Genomic DNA, 18447 nt, shown 5'->3' with positions numbered 1-18447 from the left:
GGGAGCGGAGCGGGGGAAAGCGGCTCCTGCTACAGCCTGGAAGCGGGTCAGGCTCTGCCCGTGGGGAGGAGGCAGATGATGGGGAGACCCAGAGATGCTCAAACACCGCAGCCCCCCGCCCCGCAGCCCCACGCCAGCTGAAATCAGGTCATTTCTTGCAGCCTACCCCAGGAGCCGCGACATTTCTGCCCGTCGGAGAAAGTGCGATGGGTCACCAGGTGGACCCGCTCCCAGGAAAATCCTCCGAGCCCACGGCAGCTCCCGCGGAGCTGGCAGTGCCCCCAGAGCCCGCAGCCTCTCCCTTTCTTATTTTAAGCTTTTTCCTCTCTGTTCTCTCCCCTTTGTGCCTCCTTTGATCATATAATCTGAACGAACTGAAGGTAAAAATATCACGGCAGGCAAGAAGAAAGCGCAAATAACGGGGAGGGGAGGGGGGAGCAGGTTTGAATCCCTGGCTGAATCATTAGGGGAGATGCAGCCTGAATTGCCCAACGAGCCTGTGCTGCAAACGGCCTGAGTGCTCGTCAGGAAGGGGCAGGAGACGAGCATCCCCTTCTCCCCATCCCCCTCCACCTGCCCCGAGCATCCCCATGGCCGCACACAAGCCGCTGCTCCCCGCGCAGCCCAAATCTTGGTCCCACCCGTGCCGGGGATGCGCCCAGCCCTGGGGTGCTGCCCGGAGGGGTGGGCAGCGCGTGGGGCTGGGTGAGCAGGCAGGAGCCCAGCCCTTAAAGCTCAAGGGCAAGAAGGAGGGAAACCCATCCTTCCTCCAGGGTGTGGGACCAGCCTCTGCATCCCCAGGGAGCCCGGCTCCTGCACCTCCCCAAAGCCGCCCTTCCACCACGAGGCTGATCCTGCACATCTGGAGGGAGATGCACATCTGGAGGGAGATGCACATCTGGAGGGAGATGCCTGCCTACAGCACATGCTCACGGGGCAGGGAACAGCCCTACAGGGACTGGAGCTATGGGGACGGAGCCGCCCTCCAGCCCCATCTGCACAGCTCCGCGGGGGCAGCACCGCCCTGGGGAAGAAATATTTGCCAGATTTGCAACAAGTCAGGTGCAGGTACGCACCCCCGAGGGTGGTAATAAACGGGGGGGGATAAATGGCCAGCGTGGCATTTATCACAGTGCCAAAGGAAGGAGCAATGCTGCTCCCTCCCACTTCCCACAAGCACATCGTCAGTGAGGAAGGAGCCTTTCCATCGCCCTCATCCCAGCCATGCAACGGCCAGGATCCACGATCTGGAAAGCGGTGCAAGGACTAATGAAACCGAGCGGATTTCCAGACTCCAGGCACAGATCATTGCCCGGCCTGAGCCAGACTGATCTAACGAAGGTCAGGAACTGCAGAAGGTGCTGCCGCCCCGGGACAGGGAGAGCCAAGGGGGCCATGGGCAGTGCTTGGCTCCCGGGCTGTGCCCCTGCCCTGCGAGTGCCCAGCACCCCAGGACACTGGGCCAGTCCTGCACGGTGGCATCCTGCCCCCCTCTAGCGGTGGCCATACCACCGAGCCACCGGCCGTCACCATCCTCGCCATCTGCGAAGGCCCCTGGATGGGGCAGGGTGAGGGCTCAGCTGGGCAGGAGAAATCAAACGCTGATTAAAAATTCCCCTGCGCCACGCAGAGCTCCGGCTGCAAAACCATCTCCAGTGCCCGGAGGAGGGACCATGTCCGGAGGCAGGGACCGACTGTCCGGGGCTTCATCTCTGCAGCTCCTTCCCACAGCTCCATCCATGCCTCCCTGCAAGCACCACACCAGCCAGGGCTGCACCAGCACCCGCGAGGCTGCAGCGAGACACAATCCGGGCTCGCCACGTCCCGCAGAGCCCAGAGGTGCTTGCAGGCGCTGGGATGCATCCCTGGTTGCCGCCGGACACACAGCCCCGGAGCCAGGCAGGGGGTCCTGCACGGGGGGTCTGCACCCCGGGGCTTTGGAGCCAAGGCAAGCGCTGGCGGTCGCTCCCCGGGGCTGGTGCATCTCCAGGAGAGGCAGCTGCAGCCCCCCCTGCACGCATCGCCTGCATTTTGTTTGCAAAATTTCCCTTCCCCAGCCTGGTGCTGCCGCAGCCCCGAGAATGAACAGCCCAGAGGGACCCCCAAATCGCACCGACCGCTCCCGAGAGAGCACCCTGCCAGCCTGACCCCCCGCCCTGGGGCCAGAGGAGACCTGGCCCGTCGCGGCTGCATAGCACAAGGGAGCTCTTTGCTGGAGCCCCCCAGACCTGCCCCTCAACACAAGGATTTTGCAGCAATGAAAAGCCTCCTTTGTGGGGGGAAAATAAATAAATAAGGAAGGAAACGGCCCATTTCTCTCCCTCGCTCCGTTCCCTGCAGGACTCCCAGTCAAAACCAAGTCATTTTACTGCCATTAGCTCCGTGCAGCCCATGCCGCTGCAGGCAGGCGAGTTCACGTCTCATGTGTTATCAAGCTAAGCGCCAGCTAAGCGCTAATCACCGCGGCTTTATCGCCGCCGGCAGCGGGCAAAGCCGAGAGGCGAGTTATTCGGATCGCAGCCAGGGCTTATCGCAGGGTGGCCCGAGCATCCCACCCCTCTCCGAGCAGACCCCGCTCCCACAGACCGCAGAGCTCTGCCTGCAGCAGGACCGGGCTCCTTCGGCTGCACAGGACCTGTTGGCTTCCAGTTCAGAGCCGAGGCACTCACTGGTTTTGCACTGAGCCCACCCAGTTGCATCAGGGCTTGTTAAACCAGGCAAAGGCTGAGCCGGTGACATGGTCCAGGAGATGCAGGAATAAGTGGCCAAGAGGCTGTACCCAGCACTCGTCTGCACGACCCCATCCCCGGCTGCCGAGGAGCCGACCACCCATCAGTCCACCACCAAGGAGACCTCCCCAGTGCAGCCCCGGCACTGGGAGGGCTGTGCCGGCTTCTGCCGCACTGGCTGCCGTGAGCTCACCGCATCTTTTTGAAAATCAAGGCCGTTTCTTTCCCCACCTGCTATTCCCTCGGCAAGCGGGGCCAGCCGGCACGCAGCACAATATCCCAATTAGCGCACGCTCGCTCTTCCCCGCTTGCAAGCGATTACAGGGAACTTCGCTTTGGCTCCTGTTTTTTTTAATTGCAAAAGCTCCATGAAGTACAGCAGAATTTACACACGGAGGGAGGGAGGGGACACCAGGTTAAGTTCTCTCTCGACAGGCAAAACCTTAAGTATTCAGGTCAAGTACCCCAGCGCTCACTTGGAGGAAAAGCAAGGCCACAGCTCAGCAGGCAGAGGCAAGCAGAGACCCCAAATTTTACCATCAAAACCCACCCGACGCGCTCCAAGACGCACACACCCCCCCCCAGCAATCCCTCGATCAATGCACAAACCGATATTGCCACGCTTGCATAAGCCCAAGCCCATCACCGGGTTGCCCACTCGACCTCTCTGCAACCGGGTCCTGCCAGCGCCCGGCTCAGAGCCCCACAGGGGGAAAAGCCGGGTATCGCCACCCTCCTCGCTGCCCCGGAGCATCCCCCGAAGGATGCTGAAGTCCAAAGAAAAAGGCTCCCACCGGGCGCGGATCAGACCCAGGGAATATTTATTATGCTATATATATCTCTCTCTCTCCTAACTGCAGGTAAGCCTCTCCTTCCCCCTCCCTCCCCGCTGCCAAGCAGGCCAGGGCTAATCCCTCACTTTGAAGGATGGGATGGTGCGGCGAGGGGAAGGCGAGCAGGATCCAGCCGCGGAACAAGCGGAGATCGCAGCAGCTCACCTTGCGGGAGGCGGCGCGGGGTCTCTGCCAGCAGCCAACGCACAGAGCTCCGGCCGGGAGAGGCTGGAGGGAGGGAAGGAGCCGGCGCTCATCCCTGCTCCTGCCACGTGCAGCAAAATCCTGCAATTAATTTTTGATCACCTTCTGCAAATTGGGACGGCGCTGGCTCAGAGCAAGAGCGCGGCCTGACTGCCGGTCCCCAGCGGTGCCCGCGGCACTGCCCGGCGTTTCTGCTCCCCATCACACCTACACCCCAAGACCGTGGTCTGGCAGCACGAGCCCCTGCCCGTACCCAGCCTGGGAAAGCCCCGGCGGGGGCAGAGACCCCCGTCCTGAGCCAGGCTTTGTGCAGGGCCATCCACAGCACAGGGGCACGGGTAACCAGACCACCCCGCAGAGGGAACCCCTCCATTAGACGCGAAGCCCAAGAGGAAGAGACGGTGCCCGCAGCGGGTGCAAAGCCGGGGAGGGCGGCGGGAGCGGGTTCGCCTATGTTATAATTAGGACCTGCCACATCTTCAAGCCGTTGCCTTTCTGGGAAGAGCTGGAAGGGGGTGGCTGAGCTGACAAATCCATCCTCCTCCCGCCTGATGCCAAAGTTGAAGCACGTGACACCCTTTTCGGGGAGCCGGCAGGCGACGCTGGACCCCGGGATGCGGGGCGAGACCACGGCTGCACCCAAGCTTCGGCTCCCACTGTAAAATCCCCTTGAAGCTCCCCCTCCGCTGCCCCGACACCCCGGGGTGCCGCTCAGCGCCACCAGCCCAGCGCCTGCTGCCTTCCCCAAAACAGGCTTGCCTGTGCCCCCAAAGTCAGGGGCAGCTGGAGCCCGCTGCTGCCTCTGGGGACCCACCACCCTCGCAAAGATGGACCACCCTCGCCGCGGCCCCCGGCGCTGCATCCCCCCGGCTCAGCCAGGCTGGCCAAAAGCAGCCAGGATCTCTGCACATCCCATCGGACCGCGGCTCTTGGCATGGAGGCGGCAGGTCACAGGGAGGAGGGTCTCACCCCAGCTCTCCCCCCAGCCGGAGCCTTGCCCAGCACGTCCCCCCGCACCTCCCCACCCGAGTGCGCATAAATCCTTGCTTACAGGGAGCGAAGGGAGGGAAGGAAATGAGCTTTTTTTCTTTTGGCACTTCTCTTGGCATTTTCCCGAGCTCCTCGCTGCATTCAACAGATCGGCTCAGCTCCCTCCCTCCCCAGGCCTTGTTTCAGGCGAGTGGCCAGTGCCGGTGAGCTGCTCCGGTCACCCCCAGCCCTGCTTCGTGCCATCCCGCCGTCAAGCCCCAAGCCACAGGTCACCCGGCGGCGGCAATGGCAATGACTCACTCCGCAGCCTCTCCGTCGCAGTCACCGCTGAAGGCAGCGGGCATCCCCCCCAAACCCGACACAGCCCACAGAAAAATAACCTGGCTGGCAGAGCACAGCAAACTCATCACACCAGGAGGAGGAAGAGGAGGAGGAGGAGGAGGGTGGCGGGGCTGCACCCAGGCAGGCGGTGGGAGAGTTCTCCGTTTTTTTCCCACGGCTGCCAACTTCCCCAGCAGCTCCCGAAGCCACGCAGATCCGCTCTCCCAAAAAGCACCGAGGAGCGGGAGAGCGCTCCGGAAAGGAAAACAACCCCAGGAGCGTGTGCCAGCACACGGAGCGGGGCTCCCTGCCCCAAACTGGGGATACCTCCACAGCTCCGGGGAAGGGTCTTACCCCCCTCAAAGCCCCTCCAGGCTCGAAGGGGCAACCCCTTCCCCACTGACCTGGGCAAAGCATCGGCTGTCTCTCCCCCTGCCCTGCCCTGCGGCGGGCTCTGCGGGCCCTGCTGCGGCGAGGCGAGGCGAGGGCAGCCACCCGCCTGCGGCTCGGCCACGGCCACCAGCCCCTGCCCGGTGCCTCCTGCCTCGAACCCCTTCCCAGCCCCCTCCAGCCAGACGAACCCCCCCAACTCCCCTCTCGCAACCCACGCCATGGGGCGATGGGCACCTCTGGGGACAAAGGTGGCAGGCTTGGGGACTGGGGCAGGGGGTGTCCCCCCGTGCCCCCCACGGCGGGATGCAGCGGGGCTGGGGGGAGGCGAGGGGCAGCGCTCCGCAGCCCCACAACTATGAATAATGGAATGAGTGGGAGAGAGGGGAGCCAGGGAGCCGCCGCGGGAGGGTGGGGGGCAGCCGGGGGGGACGGGCTGGGGCTCGGGAGGGGTCCCTGCTGCAGTCCCCGCTTGTCGCAGCCCCCCCTAACAAAAAAAAAAAATTAAGAAGGAAAGGCGGAAAATTTGCTGGAGCGTTGCGGGGGCAGTGGGGGAGGTGGGGAGCAGCAGGGCTGCAGGGAGGGGGAGCCCCGCCGGGAAGGTTTGGGGGGACCGGGGGTGCCGGAGATGCTCCGCGCCCCTTCCGCGCCTCCCCGCACTTACCCGCGGGCAGCGCGAAGTTGCCGGTGCCGCCGACCCCGTCTCCGCCCGCGGCCGCTGCCCGGTGCCGCGATCCGCCTCCGGCCCCGGCGGGGCGCGGGCACCCCGGGGGGGCCCTGCGGCATGCGGCGGGGGCAGCCCGCCGCCCCCCCCAGCCCCGGCCCCGGCCCGGGGAGCCGAGCGAGCCGCAGCCGGGCGGGACCCGCCGCGCTCCGCGCACCGCAGCCGCGACGAGGAGGAGGAGGAGGAGGAGGAGGAGGAGGAAGAGGAGGAGGAGGAGGGCTGGGGCCGGGGAAGTTTTGCATGAAGAGGCGCTGGGAAGCCCGCCGCCGGCTTTGCCAGCCTTTTAAAGCACTAGCGCAGCGCGGCGGGGAGGTGGCGGGGGACCCCCGCACCCGCCCCCGGCTGCCCCCCCGGTTCACGGCGCGGGGGGAACGGCAGCAGCCCCGCAAGCCCCCTCCGCCGAGCAGCACCGGGCACGCAGGGCTGCAAAAGCCTGCTGCGGGAGGAGGGATGGACCTGGCCCCTCTCATGCCCTGCTGTCCCCAGAACCTCTCGCCTCCTGGTCCTTAGCGTCGAGATGTATTTTGCTTGTACTTGTCCTTTCCTTCTATCCCTGCCCATCACCTGCAGCCCTCATCGCGGCCATGAACACAGCAGCAGGACTGAGTGGCGTCCGGGCCTCCAGACCCCGCGGTGCTAAAGACCTTCCCGCAGGTCACATCCTCTAATTTCAGCATTTGCAGAAGCGAAGGCCCATGACAGCTCCCATGGGTGCGAACGCACCAGCCTTTGCCAAGCCCTGCAAGACCCTGCAAGGAGCACGGTGCATGGCATGGGCACAAGAAGGGTCCCCCCAAGCTGAGAGGCTCTGGCTCCCACTGCGTGCACTAATGGCCATCCCCAAATTTCCCCTCCCCGTGGTGAGAGCAGCTCCCCAGGGCAGCGATGAGGCTCGTCAGCCCCAAGCCGTTTCCTTTCTCCTCAGCCTCCCATAAAGCGATGCAAACACCGGGCTCCGCACACGTGCCCACGGCGCACGGCTCGTGCATCGCCTTCTCTCACTATCAAACCACCCCTCCAGGTCCCGGCGGCTCCGAGGAACCCGTCGTGGTGTGTCGATTCATTAATCCAGAGAAAACACAGCCCCCTAGTAATGGCCATTGACACATTAACTGCTCTGATCCATCATGGTAATGACTGCAAGATAATCGGTCACCGGAGTGATTAGGGAGTACACCTGCCTGCACGTCGGGTTGTGAGAGCACCCAAGCCCGGGGAGGGGGGACCTGGCTGCAGGGAGGGCTCTCTGCAGCTCCACCTGCCCCTCCGAGCCCCAAAAAGCAAAGCACAGCCCTTCCAACACTCATTTCCAGCCTCATCTCCCCTAAGGGTTGATTTGTGTTGCTTGCCAGCCCTGGTGTGGGGTCAGCCAGGTCCCGGGCAGGAAGGGTGCTGCTGCGAAGGGCTCGGCACTGGCGGTCGCAGCCCCGTCACCCAGATCCTGTTTAGGAGGCTGGAGACGAGCTGGTTTTCCAGAAGCACACAGGGCTGCCCGGCTCCCAGCGCAACGCCCTGGCCAGGCCTTTGAAGGATCTACGTGCTCTCCTGCGAGCTGCACTCGCTGAAAAGCTGGCCAGCCGCCCTCCTGCCATTAAAATAAGCGGCGATATTCCCATGGATTCAGATGCTTACGGGATCATGCCCAGAGCACTGTCTCCTGCGGAGAGACCAGGCTGTTGCAGTGATTTTGTTTACAGCGAGAGCCGGAGCAGCTCTTGTTGGTATTCTGCTCTGGTGCAGGGGTGGGCAGCCCCGGGAGGGGAACGGCCCCATCCAGCCCCTCCATGCATGCACAAGGACTGTGCGACCCTCATCCATGCCAGCACCGATGCCACCCCCCCCAGGAATCGAAGCAAAAGGACCTCTGTGCTGTGGCTGATGGGGAGGGGACGCAAGGATGGATGATGGTGACAGCCCAGCCCGTAGCTGCGCTTTGCCCCACCAGGAACAACCCCCTGTCCCCGAATGGGGCTCCAGGGCAGTGACGTTCACCCGGCGTCTGCCTGTCTTGGAGGGCTGTGAGTTATTTCCAAAAGGCTCTCGGGAAGAGGCCGATAAAAGCAGGCTTTGATACAGGGTGCAAAAGTTCCCTGTGGGTGTTTAGGGGTGCACATATGGAGAAACCCTGATTTTCCAGCCCAGCTGGCAGGGCGAGGACTCGCCTGGGCCCTTCTGTGCGGGGAGGGGTCCAAATGGCAAAGGGGACGTGTTAGCCCTTCCATGGGCAGCAACTGAAACACTGCAGTGGGGTTGGGAGAGCCCCCCCGGGACCCAACCAAGGACCCACATCTGGGATCACCTGGTGACCCGAGGGGGCTATTTGGACCAGCATGATGTAGGGCAGAGAGTCATGGCAGGAGGGGGGTCTGCGCCCATTGGTGCGCAGGGCCACCGAGCCCCTGGGAGGAGAGAAGCCCCCCATCTCCCCCAAGCCCAAAAGAGCCTTGGGGCGTCAGAGGCACCAGCCAATGCCCCAAGCCCAGGGTCACACACGAGCCAGGGCTGAGGGGGCTCTGGCCACTGCGGGATAAGCCGGGCACAAATCCCTTCGCCAAAAGCAGCTCTCGGAGGCACCCTGAGCTCAAGCTCTGCTCTGGGTTGGGTGAAGCCCTCAGCTCCCAGGGCATCTCTAAGACACGTGCTCCACCTTCCAGGAGAAACGAGGGCATCCCGCTCACAGCCTGGGGTCTGACAGCACCGGGGCTGGGCTGTGCCTGTGCCAGGCCAGCCTGCTTTGCTTTGCCCAGGTCCCGAGGAATCGCTGGGGGAAGGTGTCTGGGCTAAATTATGCAGAAGTTTGGGCTGAAGCATCACCTGAATTGCTCCAGAAGCCTGCTCGCCCAGGGAGTGCTTGGTGCTCACTGCTCTGATGGAAAATAATCACCATCCAACCCCCCCACCCAGTCCCGGGGACCTGAGTCCCAGGGATTTGGGGGATGCTCCTGCCACCGTGGCTGCAGCTGGCAGCATCTCTGTTCTTTTCTCCTAGCCTCATGGACCGCACGTCTCCCCTTCTCATGCGCCTCTCCCCGCTCTCAGCCAGAAGCCAGAATATCATCAGCGCTCATGTCACCATCGAGAACATCAAAACACAATTAACATTTGGAAACCTGGCTCAGGCCGATGCTGCCGAGCTTCCCCCGGCACAACGGGAAAGGTTACTGAGGGGGACGGGTAGGAGGGCACGGGGATGGACGGGAGATGCCCCAGCGATATCAGTTACCCCGAGAGCAGTTCAGCAAATCCCACAAAGGTCGCTGCTGCTGCGGCCAGGGCTCCTCCTCGGTACGTGGGTCAAAAGATGATCAAATACTCCAGGAGAGTTCGATACCGTCAGCAAATGGATGCAGTGCCGTCCTCCGCAGGATCAATACAGCTTCATCAGGCTCAAAACAAGAGGAACCAAACAAGTCGCTGCCTCTCCCGTCCCAGAGGCAGGGTTGCAGGGGTCACCCCGAGCCAATTCCCAGCTCCGTGTTCATGTCCCTCCAGGGATTGCAGGGTTCTCCAGCATCTCCAGGACCACCGGCAGCCTTTCCCTGAACCTCCAGGACCTGCAGACCCCCGGGCATGAGGCTCTGGCATGCCCCGAGCCCCACGGCTGTCTCCCTCCAGCCATGTAGCATCCAGCTTCCCACTCCCCTGACCCCTCTCCAGCCAGGAAGGTCACCATGTCCACCGCTAAAGCCCCCCGAGCACCCCCAGGGAGACATGCTGCTTGCAATTTTTATTTTATTTTCTTTTTTTTTAGTATGGGAAAACATGAAACCACATCTTATGGACTGGACTTTCTGGCTCAGCTCTGCCAAAGGGCTTTGAATAATTTATGGCCAAGCCACCACCACCTCCTTCCTCTTCACGGGTCACTCACGTCAAAGAGACACGGGCACGGGAACCATGCGTGGTCCTTTTTATCTGTGGGTTGCGTTCCCAGCGCCTGCAATTGCCTTGGGTGTGGATTTAATTCCCTCTTGGATAGAAGGGTGGGGAAAATAAATCTTTAATTCAAACTGAAATATTAATAGAATTGTAATTAGCTGTAATATCTACACAATTAAAAAGCAGGAGTCTCAGCAAGAGATATTTTCGTGTGTATTTAAAGAAAAACAAGCTTGCAGGGTAAGAGGGGGGGAGCTGGGGATGTTTTTCTGGTGTCCCACTTGTCTGGGGGAAAAACGCGGCCGGGAGGAGCCACAGCGAAGGGACACGGGGGCTCCCGCTCGGGGCCGGTGACGCAGGAGGAAGCGAAAATCCAGTTTGCAAGAAAAGAAAAGAGGAAGAGAAGGATTTAAGAGGGCAAAAGAAAGAAAGAAGAACACATTGACACTTTTGTCTGGCTCCCTGGGGGTTTTTTTGCAGCAAAGGGAAAGTTTTAACTGACGTCAGGCAGAGAAGAGCCTCAGCAAGAGGATGGGGAATGGGAAAAGTCTCTGCTGGAAGTTTGCAGGGTGTTTTGGGCTGGGTATGGAGTGGGGTGACCCGGGCTCAGCCCCCCACAGCCGTTTGCCAGCAGAAATCACACGAACTGCTTGCAAAAAGCCACCGAGCTTTCCTGCGTTGGGCAATTAGAGCTGGAGAGGGGATTTACTGAAGGAAGAAGGAATAAACAAAATTGCAAAATAAAGCCAAGTGACAAAATAATTTGGCTTGCCCCCCCAAAAAATACCTAAATAACAGGCCCAAGGAAAAAAAAAAAAAAACAGCCTTGGATTTCTTTCCACAAGAAGGAGACTCCTACACACAAACAGCACATGAATATGGGTAATAGATATGGATATTTCAGAGCGCGAAAATGGTACTGACTGCGCTCTTATTGGATCAACATTCACACATTGAGTCCATGTTTCTCTCGAGGAGTGAGGATAATGGGATGCCGAACGTCAGACCATTTTAAATATATATAAACCTCATTATACGCTTCATGACTAACCAGATTTCGATGGAAAGAGTTGCATTTTAAAGAAATGGGGAGGAAAAAAAAAGCCCATCCGGGCTTGCGGGGAGGAATTAGCAATGAAAGAGGGATGATTCGGCTGCAGACTGTGAGTGACAGCTCCTCCTCTTCCTCACGAGGAAGGCTGCTGCGGCCGTGCCAGCTCCCTGGCACCCTCCGGCTGCCCCTTCCCCACATTGGGGGCTGCCAAGCCCCCACCAGCGGCTTTCCTGCAGCCCGGAGCCCTGCCCGGCGCCCGCATCCCACCCAGCTGATGCAGGACCCCCAGCAGAACCCTGTTTGAGGCCAAGCAGCCAGACCCCAACCCGCCACTAAGGGGGGGCTTTCCCTGGACTTGTAGGCTTCTCCCCCCCAAAAAACCCCATGCCAGCACTGAGGGGATGGAGCGAGGGCTGGGGATCCGGCCCCGCTCCTCTGCGAGCGGCCGAGGGCAGCAGCAGGCACCGCTGCGGCGTGGCGATACCCATCCCTGGCCAAACCTCCTCCAGCCGCAACGTTAGAGCCTCTTGTCGGGGATTTATTCCTCTCTCCTGAATGTATCCAGCCTAAAAATTCCCCTTGGTACCCCACTGCCTCTGTATTTCAGGAGGACAAAGGACTCGTGCCTGGCTTTCACTGCTCTCTGAGCCCGGAGTCGGGCAGCACCGGCGTTCTTCTCCTCTGCAACACTTCCACCTAACGGCAAGAGTACCGGCAAGGAGACAGCTCTCCGCACCAGGGCCACCCACCCCACAGCCCCTCGGCACCCACATCGCCCCCCCAGGCACTGAGCAGAGGCTGGCACAGCTCGGTGCACTGATGGATCCAGCTGGGCTCAGACCTCAGTCAAGGAAAAACGGCTGGCATTGCCCCCAGGACCCACCTGGCGAGCCGGTACCGGAGGTTCCAGCAACAGGGAGTTTTGCTTGATTAAATAAGCAAGCCAGTTTTGTGGTAGAAATGCACTAATGCGGCACCCCTTGCCTGGACGGCGTGACACTGCACCGCACGCTTTGCCACCGTTTGGCACCCTCAGCGTCACCCGAGGTCCATTTATTCCCCGCACAACCCACAACTTGTACCCCCCTTCCCCGGGGAGCCGCAGCAAAGCCATAACCCGCACAAACGGGGGGTTCTGCACCCCGCTGCCTTGCCCCTCGGCCGGTTCCATCCTCTGGGCGATATCCTGCCTCTCTCTTGTGGGTGCTGCTCCGGCACGGCTGTGCCGGGAAGGGAGAGGGGATTCGGGAGCCTTGCACCCCGCTTTGCTGCTCGCTGGAGAGCATGAGGGCTGCTGTCGGCCGTGCTCTCCAGTTTGAGCCACTCAACATAACTGGTGAATTGGTCCCATCCCAGTTAGAAGCTGTTGCTTATAAATGAGGATGAGAAGGAGCCGTTGCCTGATTCACCGGGGCTCCCCCAAATCCAAGCCGAGGGCTCAGCAGCCGAGCTGGTGGCACAAAAAGCACCGAGTTATTTTATCCGCTACCAGTGTGGGACAGGCTGGGACATCTCCAGACAGAAAGTGTCAGAGTTGTCCATGGACACACACACACAAACGCTTTGACAAAACACATTGATTTAATTTTTCCTCCCTCCCTACTGGGATCTGCAGCTGAGCGAGATGCCAGACCTCACCCGGAGGCAAAGAAAACTGGAAACCAGACCCAAGCCTCCTCCCCTCCCACGTTGCTCCCGCCCTCCTGAGAAAACTGATGGGGAAAAGAAGGGAAGAGGGAGAAGACATGAGCAGCTCCCTGGGGCAGAATCCGGCCCCGGCACAAAGCATCATCGATGCTTCTCCAGCTAACGCTGAGCGGCAGCAAATGCCCCGCAGCACCTTCCTGCCTTCGCCTCCCGCTGACATCCAGCCGTCCCTCCTCAACGCTAAAACCCTTTAAACAGTCCTTAAAAATGAAATAGCCGTGACAGAGTCAATGGTCTGGGAGGAGCTGCTCTGCGTCGGAGAGCGCGGGCTCACGTGGCGCGGGCCCAGGGACGCGACTGAGCAGCCAGAGGCTGTTTTGGGATTACTCCGGATTTTGGGTCTAAACAATACAGAAACATGAAGAGCTGAGGCGCAATGTTACGTTGGAAATCTCTCGTTGTGCACCTTCAGCACCTTTTTTTGCTGGCGCTCCAGAGAGCGCAGGACCTACACCTGAACCGGTGCAGAGACGGCTCAAACTCATCACACCCGTGCTCAGGTCACCCCACGTCCCACAGGACCACGGGTTTGGGGATGCTGGTGGTGCAGCTTCGGCCGAAGTCGTTGTCCTGCTGCCACGGCAGAGGCCCGTGGGCGACGAGGGTTGTTAAGCCCTGAACAAGCCGGCAGCGCTGGCCACGCTCGTGTCGTTAGCACAGCCGTGTATTTTAGGCTAAATATTGCACCAAGCAAAAGCCACTTCCACCTGCGTTTGAAGCAGGGCTGGGGGCAACGTGTGGGGGCTTTTATTCCCATCCTATTTTTAAAGTTTCATCTTGCAGCAAGAGCCCGGCACGGCGCAGAAATCACACCCACTCACCCACCCTCCCCACATAGCCTCGGAGGCACCGGGGTCCTGGCAATGCTGCCCAGCTCCCCTGGACCAACCTTCCTTTTCTGCCCCCTCCCCCCCAATTTTCTCTTTAAAGCCAGAAATGTCCCCCTGTCCCCAGTGCAACATCCTGGGGGCACGGCCCTGTCCCCCAACCCCGGCACGGGGGGGTTTCCCAGGGAGAGGGGACCAGACAGCTCCAGCTGCGTTTCCATTTGGATGCAGGAGGGCTTTTCCCACCCGCAGGGATCATGGGCAGCTGGAAATGCTTGCTTTAGAGAAAAAAAAAAAAAGAAAAAAGGAGAAAAAGGAAGGAGAGAGCACATTTGGTGGCAAAATTAACAGTGACGGCCAGACAGCACATATTCCCTTTGCACCAACAGCACAATTAGAGGAAAATCTTTACGTATTAACTAATAAGAAAGCCACCGATGGTGCGGAGAGCTTATCCCCTCGTCCTTCCCAACCGGCCGTGCCGGAGCAGAGCGGCAGCAGCGCCCAGGATGCAGGACAGGGCTGACCCGCGAGCAGCACATCGCCAGCTCCCAGCCAGAAACAGCCCCCGAGCCGTCGGTGGAGGGGCCCACCACGGAGCATCGGCATCTCGAGCCCCCAGCCAGGCACGAGGAGATGGGGGAAAGCAAGGAGGAGAGCATGGAGCAGGCCAGCGAGGCTGCCGTCGCCTTGCTTCTCCCCTCCAAGAGCCCGGGGAAGCCGCCGTACCCCTCTCAAAAGGTCTCCAAGCCAGCAGTTAAGGCATTTGTCCCGCGTCCCACCCCAAAAATTGCCCCGTTCGCTGTGCATGCACTAACCTGCTCTGCTGGAAAGCAAACCGCCCCAAATTGGGATGGATTTGCACCAAGGGCTCCTCCAGCACCCCCTGCCTGCTGCTGCGGTGGAGGGCGAGGGGCAGACCTTGCCCCCCACCCAGGGAAAGAAACCCCGGGCAAGCAAAGCCCCACAGTGCCAGGGCAGCCTCCACCACAGAGCCAACCCCGTTGAAATAACACCCATCTTCTCCTCCCAACTTTTCCATAATTCATGCAACATCCTCCTGAAAGAAATATCCTCCTCGGACATAAAATATTCATGGCCTCATACTTTGCAAGGAAACACTGTCTTCCTTGGAGCACGACCAAGCAGTCAAGGCCGGCACGGATTTGCCTTTGCAAGAGTAATTATGTTCCTCATCGATCGGGTGCTGCAACGAGAGGGGCTGCGCCGGGAAGGGCCCCCCGGCCGGTATCGGTGTGTGTCCCCCTGTGCAAGAAAGTGGCTTTGGAAGAGGCATAAAAGGGCTTGGAAAGAGGTGGGATGGATGCTGCACTGTGAAGAGCGTCCCAAGAGATTCCCCATCCCTACTGCTGCATCTCTTTGCACCAGCAAAGCCACCCCAGAAGGGACCATCTCCCTCAGCATCACCCTGGCTCCGATCCAGCCCCATCCCGGCCGTGCCCACCACCCCTCGCACACACGCAGCCCAACGTGCCTGTAATTACACGCCTGTGGACAGCACCCCCCAACCCCCCCAGCCTCTTTCTGCTCGCAATTTGGATGCTGGTCAATTAATTAAAAGCTCCTTTGTATTTTGCTCCATTTGCAGAGTTTGGTAGGGGTCCCTGGCCCCGTTCCGCTGCGCAGTATTCAAACCCTTCATTATTGTTATTATTTTTGCTTGCTTTTTCTCTTTCCCAGCACAGGCAGCACCACGAGCTCCGGTCACAAGAGCCCAGGAGGGTGCGGGATGAGGGGGCAGTGCTACGGGGGCAGCAGCCGGCCACGAAGGAGCTCACTTCTGCACAGCGTTTTGGGGCAGCGAGGGTCCCGTGTCCCCGGCCCAGGACCCCACTCGTGGCACAGTGCACCATCACCTCCCACTGGCTCCGGTGCTCAGCCTGGCAGCAGCCGGGGAGCGCAGAGCAGCCTCCCCACGGCAGCGCTTTTCTCCTTTGCTTGCGTCAGCTCGGCACGAGCCACCAGCAACAGAAGGTGAAGCCGCAGCCCTTGCAGGGTGCTCAGCGGCACTGCACCCGGAAATTTAGGGTCGGCACCATCAGCCAAAGATGCTTTTATTGCCGAGAACAGCTTCCCACAGAGAAACTGTTCGGACCTAGCTATTAAAATTAACTAATAAAAATTTCTCACCCGTAACTCGATCAATTCCCAGGCAATAAGTCAAACCCCTGCTCAGGCCAGCCTCCCACGGGAGGTTCTGGCACCCAGATGTGCTCAGCAGCACCCGGGCATCAAACACCCAGGGCAGGGGGGTCTGGGACCGCTGGCATGGAGGGGACATCTCCCTGGCCACTGGCAGGGTACACTGGGGCACATGGGGACACCCACACTGAAGCAGAGCCCCCAGCCTGGTGGCAGAGGGGTCCTTTAACCGCCACCATTCGGGGACAAACCCACGCTTAAGCGGGGCCAAGCATTTAATTACTCCCGTCTTGCCCGGTGCAATACACGCTGTGATAAAACATGGCCCAGGTTTCACGGTTCCTCACACCATAAGCCAATTTAAAAAAAAAAAAAAGCCTTTGCCATCAAGACTGGCTTCAGCAGCCAAACCTCGCCCCACGCCGGGTGCTCCGGCCATGCCAGGGTGGCACAGCTCCCTGCACGCTGGGCAAGGGGTCCCCGGGGGGGTTCTCCTGTGCATTTGCTATAGCAAGGTCCAGCAAAGCCCCCATCCCCTGGGACAAGGGGGCAGATGAAGGTGGGTGCATCGCTCAGCTCCAAGGGGGCTCGGTGGTGGGGAAGGAGGGGAGGGGGTGCAGGGTCCCAGGGGGAGAGGGCACCCCAGCAGCAGGGGATGGGGTTTACAAGGAGGGGGGCTCAGCGCGGTGGGTTAGTTTTCACTGAGCGATGAAAAATGATCTGGAGAAATCTGTGCAGCAAGGGTCAAAAGCCAGCGTTGGCCAGGGCCGGGAGCGGTGACGAATGGGTCCCATGGGAGCACTGCCAGCCCCCGGGACCCCCAGCCGGGCCCGCAGGCTGCCACGCACCCCAGCCCACGCTCCCCACACCAGCACTCCAGTCCCAGATCTGGACTCAGCATCTCACATCCCCGGACTTCCAGCAAAAGCCACCAGTGCCTTCCTGTGGCAGCCGTCCTCACTGCAGCCGTGCGGCGGGACGGATCCGGCCACGCTGGGCTCCCTTCAGGCCAGGGGGGAAAGGGAGGAAGGTATTTGCGGCAATTCACTGGTCTAACACCCCACGCGCACATGGCTCCGGTGGGGACCGTCCCCTCCTGCCCTCCATGCAAAGGGTGTTGCACAGGGACGCCTGCACAGCCGGGCTCCCGTCACCCACGTGCACCCAGCTGGTGAAACACAAGTCACATCCTCAACACCCCCCCCCCAGGAGCCTTCCCTAAATCTTCAAGGAAAAATCCCCCCTGCCAGCCGATGCACCCCAAGCGCTCTCCCCAAGAACGCTGTGGAGCAGGGACCCTCCAGGCAGCCATTAAATGCATCCTTCTATTTAAGGGCGCTGCGTGGGTGCTGGCTGAGAGTGGGCTGGCTCAGGGGTGTTCTCCCTCCGCAGGGACCCTGGGGCCTCTCATCGGGAATGGGAACGCTGCTGTCCTCCCCCGGCTCCGAGTCATGCCGAGCCGCCCCCCAGCCCGCGCCGTCGTGACGCTCCCCTCCGAGGGGAGACACGCGAGCGCCTCTTTGGGCTTCAGCACCCACATACAGATTAGCAGTTGCTAAGCGAGCAATTAATCAGGCCCCGGAGCCGGCTGGGAAGGTGGGTGACAGCCTTGCAAACTCCCACCGAGCTGCTCTGGTGATGGATGGAGGGGGACCGGAGCACGCAAGAGGCCTCCTGCCCCCAGCAACGAAGCCATGAAGGCGGCAGGCGCCGTGTGGGACCCCCCCATCCTGGGGAGGGGCCGTGGGGGTAACCACAGCCCGCTGTGCCCTGCTGTGGGTTTGGGGGCACGGAGGGGTGGGATGCTCAGCCCTGTGGTGGCTTCCAGCATTGTGGAAGCCCCCCCACACCCCAGCCCTTCACCCCTTTCCTTCGTGACCCCCCCAGCTCCCCTGCCAGGGTGTCTGTGCCATTTGAAAGATGACCCCCTGGCATCGCCGGGCAGCGCTCGGGCCAGGCGCCACGTAACCGGAGCCAGGAACGACCAGTGACCGCACGGCCCGTTATAGCCAGCCCTAATCCTCTGGCCGGGCTGGATGTCACGTCCTCCCTGGGGATGGGCAAGCCCGTATGGCAGGGTCAGGGACACACCACGTGCCTGCCTGTCCCCTGCTAGGGACAGACACGCTGGCCCTGCGGTCCTTGGGAGACAAAGCAAGCAGCCTGTGGAGTGCTCAGCCCTGCAGCCGGGGTCACCAGCATCCCCCTGGCCGTCCCCTCCCGCGGGGACCAGGCAAGCCCCCCACGGGGACTGCCACGGGCAGGCTGCCTGCTGGGAGAGGCAGGGATATGTTTCAGCCCTGCCCTGCTTTGCCCCGAGCCCACCCCAGCAGCTCCCCCCCGGCCCCAGCACCATCCTGCTCCCCAGTGAGGGATGCTGAGACTCACCGTGGGGACAGGCAGATCTTGCCTGCGGGCAGGGGAAGGATACGAAGCCCTGCAGGGCAGGGACTAGCCAGGGCTGGCTCCTGCCCACTCTGCCTTTGAGGGGCAGGGACCAGCTGCGGGCGCAGCCCCAGTTCACACCTCCGTGGGCTCCCAGCTGGGCTCAATCCGCTGCTCCCGCAGCCCCAGCCCCAAGCTGGGTGCAGCCAGCCTGGCTGGAGGGTGCCCAGCAGCACCCACG

The sequence above is a fragment of the Calonectris borealis genome, chromosome 26, assembly GCF_964195595.1.
Source record: "Calonectris borealis chromosome 26, bCalBor7.hap1.2, whole genome shotgun sequence".
Lineage (NCBI taxonomy): Eukaryota > Metazoa > Chordata > Aves > Procellariiformes > Procellariidae > Calonectris > Calonectris borealis.
The sequence above is the reverse complement of the archived record's forward strand: the minus strand, read 5'-3'. Positions refer to the sequence as shown.